The 7,292-nt window shown below is 37.7% G+C and overlaps 1 protein-coding gene across 3 annotated transcripts in view; it reads left to right on the top strand.

Moving 5' to 3' along the window:
• The window catches only part of LOC109894080 (gastrula zinc finger protein 5-1-like), a 131,222-nt gene that overhangs the window by 40,763 nt on the left and 83,167 nt on the right, over nucleotides 1-7,292 (top strand). The gene's annotated exons all lie outside the window — the stretch shown is intronic.

Here is a 7,292-nt window from a genome sequence, read left to right as displayed (position 1 = left end):
GACAGAGATGGTAATATCTGTTAGAAATTTAGAAAGAGGGGAGATCTAAAGATGCAACAACTATCATGGGTTGCCAATATGACTAGGATAATGCCTTGGCTGTTAGACAATGAAAGAAAGAAAACCAATAGAATCAAATTTATGAAGCCCTTTTTACATCAGCCGATGTCAAAAGTGCTATACAGACGGGCCCACCCGGGTGGCGCAGTGGTCTAGGGCACTGCATCTCAGTGCTAGCTGCGCCCAGGCTCTGTTGCAGCCGGCCGCGACCGGGAGGTACGTGGGCCGATGCGCACTGTGTTAAGAAGCAGTGCGGCTTGGTTGGGTTGTGTTTCGGAGGACGCATGGCTTTCAACCTTCGTCTCTCCCGAGCCCGTACGGGAGTTGTAGCGATGAGACAAGATAGTAACTACTAACAATTGGATACCACGAAATTGGGGAGAAAAGGGGGTCAAAAAAAGAAAGAAAAGTGCTATACAGAAACCCAGCTTAAAATCCCAAACAGCAAGCAATGCAGAAGCTCTGAGGGGTGGCCAGTCCTCTTCTGGCTGTCCTGGGTGGAGATTATAACAGTACATGGCCAAGATCTTCATAGATGACCAGCAGGGTCAAATAATAATAATAAGTGGTTGTAGAGGGTGCAACAGGTCAGCACCTCGGGAGTAAATGTCAGTTGGCTTTCCAGGAAAATGTATGAGGAAGTCGTTATAAAATAATTGACTCCACGTTTCTATGGTGGGATTTTGGCTATACGCTACGGTAAAACATGCCTCATAATATGAAGTAAAACGTCCAGGTTTCAAACTATTAAGGAACAGGAAAAATATAGCGACGCTAATGATAGGCCTAACTGTCTTCTCGTAGATGGAAAGGCATTCCAGAAAATCTTCTCAATCAAATGTTAACTAGCTATAAAGTTGCCTATGTCTACCTGGCAGAATATGATTATTTGCTTCAATCCAGTGGCCATTTGTTTTGCAAACTCATCTCACGTGCTACAGAAACACCACTAACCAAACAGTGCTAGGTGTCTGTGCGTTTTCAATTAAAAGCCAACTACACTCAGAAACAAACATTTTGTAGATTTTTCCCAGGCCTCAAAAGTGGTCGGTCTCCTGATGTGGTTTAAGCATTGTTATGTATTTAGAACATCCAATGTTGTTTTTCTATTAAAAAAGTGGGATCGTCCACTTTTTTCGTCCACTTTCCCTCTCCTCGATTACCTTTGACCTTTTTCAAAAGGAGGCCAGAGAGGACTGACATAACGCAGACATGGAAGAATGGGAAGAAATGCACAAGGCTCAAACCTCCATCTTCTGAATATATACCTAGTAATGGTGTTAAAGAGTACAGATCAACTACTGAGTGTGAGAGCATGTCTACTGTTACAACAAGTAACCATGGAGGGAGTGACAGAGTTTGGAAGTGAGCCTGACCAGGATAAAGTACCTGCGGTGACAGGTGTGGTTGAGACTTCCAACGTTATCCCTGAGAATCCTATCAGAGATGATTTTTTTATCGTTAGAAGTAAGGATTTTTGAAAAAGTGGTCCCTGCTTTTTGGCTGACCTATATGTTGTTTCAAGCTGGGTAAAAGACAACTGGGAAGTGTTACATCTGTAAATTTTTTGAGGAGGGGAAGGGTTTAGATTTTTGGTGCATTCTCTGCCCAGAGACAACAGATGCTTCATATCCCACGCCTCGGTGACCTGTTATGCCTTGCTCTCCAGAGCAGGATGCCGCATGGGGTAGTGTAGAAGTGGATCAAATGATATTCCTGGAGTTTGTGACGCGTGCCGTCATCCTCCGCCCAGAGGCAGCTGGCACTCCACGTTATGTGCCTCGCGGTTTTGAGTGTAGAGGTGGATCAAATGACACAAACCGGTGCGCCGTTCAAATGCACTCAGATATTGTGTCTTGCCCATTTACCTTCTGAATGGCACACATACACAATCCATGGCACAATTGTTTAAAGGCTTAAAAATCATTCTTTAACCTGTCTTCTCCCCTTCATCTACACTGATTAAAGCAGATTTAACAAGTGACATCAATAAAGGACCATAGACTGACCAGGTGAATCCAGGTGAAATCTATCTCATGGAAAGACAGATGTCTTTAATGTTTTGTACACTCAGTGCATGTGTAGGGTTAGATTATTATTTATTTTTTTCCCTTTCCCAATTTTTTTTGATAACGTGCAATTCACATTCTGACCTGTAAGAGGCAGCAATATGCAGCACAGTGTCTATTCCCCCTATCCCTGCTTTGTTGGTTGAAATGGGGGTGGTTTCGTTGAGGCTGCGACGAGCTAAGCTGGCCATGCTCTTTTTTTTTGTTTGTTTTTTTTGTTTTTTTTAATATTTATTTTTTTTATTTTTTTTATTTTTATTAACAACAAATCAATACATAAAGCACATGAGGGAACACAAGCATACATAGATTACAAATAATAGACAATCGAGCTAGGGGGTACAATATCACATTACAATTACACAAGGACCTTAAGGGACATGCATATACTTACAATTCTAACAGCTTTTTTGTTAGTAGAGCATTTAACCGTCTTAAAATACAGTTCAATTTCTTTTTGTAGGGTACGAAAATGTGGTTTTCTGTTTGTAAATTTACATTTGTGTATATGAAATTTGGCCAAAAGAATAATGAAATTAATTACATAAAAATGATTCCGCTTATTTCTATTGTATGTAAAGAATCCAAACAGTACATCTCTCCACAATAGTGTAAAATCTTCATAAATGTGTTCAATTATAAACCTACTGATGTCTTGCCACAGTTTTCTTACATGCATACAATGCCAAAAAAGATGCACAACTGTTTCTGGGTGGTCATTACAAAAGGAGCAATTTGAGTTGATGTTTTCCTTAAACTTCTTCATATAGTGGTTGGCAGGATAATATTTATGAATAATTTTAAAGGAAATTTCCTTAATTTTGTTAACAAGTAGGTATGTTTGTGGCAACATCCAAACTTTTTTCCAACAGATATTATCAATAAATCCATTCCAATAAGGCATGACATAAGGTATAGATACAACATCCTGCTGAAACAAGGATCGTATCGCTCTGTTGTTGAATGGACCAAAAGAGAAACAAATCTTTCCTACTGATGAGTCAACAGGGTCAATAGAAGGTAGGCTCTGAGGGTCAGGTCTTGACATGTTCCTGAATAACATAGCAACACCTGAGGGAATGGCATCTAAAACAATTGCAAAATCTTTAGGTGTTACAGGGACCTTGTAAAGTGATAAGAATTCTTTATAACTGAGTAAAAAACCCTCTGCATTTACCAGTTGGCTCACCAATAGGATATTATTTCTGAACCAATATTCTAAAAACAGAGAGGTATTTTTATACAATATATCCCGATTATTCCATATATAATATCTGTGTGGAGAAAAATTGTGTTTATAAATTAAGGACCATGACAAGAAAACCTGCCGATGAAAAGCAGAAAGTTTCACTGGAACTTTGTCAATATTATAATTGCAAAACAACATGAAGTTAAGGCCACCAAAAGTAGAGAAGACATGATGAGGAATAAAATTCCAGATAGAAGTGGGTCTTCTTAGGAATTGTTTTATCCAAATGATCTTGAAAGTATTATTTAAAGTAGTAAAATCCAGAAAATTCAGTCCACCATTCTCATAAGTGTTCATTACAACAGTTTTCCTAATGTAATGGGTACGGTTTCTCCAAAGAAAGTTGAAAAGCATCTGGTCTATCTCCTTGCTTATTTTACGGTCAAGATATAAAGATAGAGCACCATATGTTAGTCTAGAGATACCTTCAGCCTTGGTTATCAGGACTCTACCTTTTAAAGATAAGTCCCTCTGTAGCCATTGATTTAGTTTCTTCTGGGTTTTTTTAATAAGAGGGTTAAAATTTAGTAAGCCTCTAGACTTCTGATCCTTTGTAATGGTTATGCCTAAATATGTAAGTTCTTCTTTTACTGGAATACCATAATATGAAGGTGTCACACAATCTTTGACAGCCATGAGTTCACATTTCTTAATGTTAAGATATAGACCAGACGCTTTGGAAAAGGATTGTATCACATTGATCGATATGGGAATTTGGTTAGCGTCTTTCAGAAAAAGTGTAGTATCGTCAGCCAGCTGGCTTATAATAATTTCTTTACCAGCTATGGAAATACCTTGTACAGGACTATTATTTAAAGAATTTGCAAGAAGTTGGGTGATTAATAAAAACAGGTATGGAGAGATAGGACAACCTTGCCTAATTCCTCTCTTTAACTCAAATCTAGGTGAGGTGCCATATTTCAATTTGATAGAGCTGTTACCATTTGCATAGAGAGTCTTAATAGCCTTACAGAAAAAATCCCCAAAGCCAAGTCTCTCAAGGGAGTGGAAGAGAAACTGATGCTCTACTGTGTCAAATGCTTTATAAAAATCTAAAAATAATATGAAGCTATCCTCAGTTATTAGGTCTGAGTAGTCAAGTACGTCTAATACTAGTCTGACATTGTTAGAAATATGTCTGTTCCTCATGAAGCCAGACTGTGTTTCATCAATAATTGCATCCAGAACTTCTTTAATTCTTTTTGCAAGTAGTGAGGCTAATATCTTATAGTCATTATTAAGAAGACAAATTGGACGCCAGTTATCGATGAGCAGCACTTCTTTTTTAGGTTTAGGTATCAGTGTTATTAACCCCTGACTCATTGTAGGAGGGAGAACATTGTTTTTAATACTCTCTAAAAAGACTTCAAATAGGAAGGGAGCTACTTGTTCAGAAAATAATTTGTAAAATTCTGATGTAATTCCATCAACACCTGGTGATTTATTGTTCTTTAGATGTTTGATAGACTCTATAATCTCTTCAACTTTGATGGGTTCATCACACTGTTTAGATTCTATATCACTGATAGAGTGAACATTATTCAGTGAGTTAAAAAACATATCTGTGGATTCCTGACAGTACGTAGAGCTATACAATTTTCTGTAAAAATTGCTGCAGTATTTAGCGATTAATTTTTGGTCATCTGTAATAACACCATCAATGTTTAACTTATGGATAGTGTTATTTTTAGAGTGAAATTTCTCAAGTCTAAAGAAATAGGATGAATTCTGTTCTCCCTCCTCAATCCATTTTTTCCTAGATCTAATAAAGGCTCCTTCTGCTTTTAATTTATATATATTATCCAGTTTATTTTGTAACTCAATTAGTTCCATCTTCTCCTCCCCCAAGAGGTCAGCTGGGGACCTCTGAGAAAGGGAAGTTATCTTAATGATCACCTTTTCCTCCTCAGCTCTTCTGGTCTTAGCAAGATTACTACCATATTTTCTAAGATATTTGGACACCTCAAATTTAAAGAGCTCCCAGTTCTTGCAATAAGATTTTTCTTCACAAGCCCTTTTCCAAAAGTGTGAGAGCAGATCTTTAACCTCAAATGTAACGATATCATTATTTAATAATGAGCCATTTAGCTTCCAGTAGGATGTTCTACCAAGGTTCGTATCAGGGGTAAATATTTTGATATCAATGTAAATAGCCCTATGGTCTGTGAGGGGAGTAGTACAAATATTTGTAGTAACACACTCACTATCAATACATTTGGATATAAGCCAAAAATCTATTCTGGATTGTCTGGAGCCTGTTTTGTTACTCCAAGTGAAAGATCTTTTGGCCGGAAACCTCTCTCTCCATATATCAGTAAGATCAAACTTTTCCATAAAAAGTATTAAACCCAAATTCTGATTGGTTGGCCTACCTGGGGGCCATCTATCAGTTGAATTATCTATTGTAATGTTAAAGTCCCCTCCTATCAATAATAACGAATTGGGAAATTTAGATAACCAATGAAGTATATGTTTCTCTATAGATTCAAGCAACTCATCATTCTCATGTTTGGTGTTGTACCCGTAGAAGTTTACAGTAATGAGTGTAATGTCATTGTAACTGATCACAAGACAAATAAAGTGACCAAAGGGGTCACATTCCGAGTGTAGAATATTACCACCAAAGGTATTTTTCATTGTAGTGACACCAGCAGAGCGTTCAGATCCATGGGAAAGCCAAATATCGTTGCCCCACTGTGACCTCCAGAAGTTGGCATCAGCAGAAATTGAGTGAGACTCTTGAAAAAAGCAAAAATCTGTTTGAAATTGTTTAGCAAATAGAAATAAGGCCTTGCGCTTCACACTGTTTCGTAACCCCCTAGCATTAAGAGATAATATAGACAAAGACAAAACAACAAAGATTATATAAAAGTATAAACTGTAGTAGGATGAGTCAAAGACGTAGGAGCAGTGAACGTAAACGATAAGGAACCGAGATCTGCACCATTTAAGTCAATTTAAAGTGAAAATAGCTTATTCCATAACCTTTGAAATTCAACTCAACTGGAAATTATGTTCAAGACCAAACCAAGGGTTCTTGTAGTAAGAGAGACTAAAAATCCTCTTTAGTGTAATCAGGAACTATTTTGAGAAATAAAATAAATAATAATTTAAATAAAAGGGTACCTACTATTTTAAGTACATATGAAAACTGATCATAAAATAATTGTATAACAAAATGTTTTACATATAAACGTTCCTAAGACCTTTTTTGGAAATAAGTATTAATAACTAAATAGAACAATAACCGTGTAAAGTCAGAGCAGACCTGTATGCCATTTAGGACAGTATCTTAGTTACTGTATACATAAAACATAAATTCAGCTTTCAATCTTCTTCGTAAGTTTATAAACAAAATAGGACTTCTGGTCATACAAGAACAAATTAATGAATTGAAATACCTGAGTATTCCTTTAAAATAGTCACCTGATGCTTGTTAGGTAAACCACATAAGGAAAATGAGAATACCATGGCTGAAACCATCAACCTGTTCCTTCTGGTGAGATTTTAGGGAGGAATATGGATTTCTGAACCGTTGATGAAACCTCGTCCTCCGACGAAGTAAGCAGCCTTCCCCTCACTTCGTGCTATCTTGATCGTTGGCCACAACTTGTTCCTTCTTTCTATGTCTTCCGGGCTGAGATGCTCGGCGAAACGCATACCATGGCTCTGAAGGAAGGCGTTCTTCCTAGCAGCTTTCCAGACAGCATCCCTGTAGAATCTGGTAGTGAATAGGATGATGATACCCCTGGGTCTTGAATCGCTTTGCTGTTGCTTCTTGCCGAGGCGATGTACAACGTCGATGGTATCACCAACTTTGTTCTTCTCTGCAGGCAAAACTTCTTGGCAGATACGGATAGCCTCTCCTCGCACATCTTCATTCTCCACCTCTGGCAAGCCGTAGAGTCTCAGGT

The sequence above is a fragment of the Oncorhynchus kisutch genome, linkage group LG7 (assembly GCF_002021735.2).
Source record: "Oncorhynchus kisutch isolate 150728-3 linkage group LG7, Okis_V2, whole genome shotgun sequence".
NCBI classification, from domain to species: Eukaryota; Metazoa; Chordata; class Actinopteri; order Salmoniformes; family Salmonidae; genus Oncorhynchus; species Oncorhynchus kisutch.
This window is presented reverse-complemented; position numbering and strand designations above follow the sequence as displayed.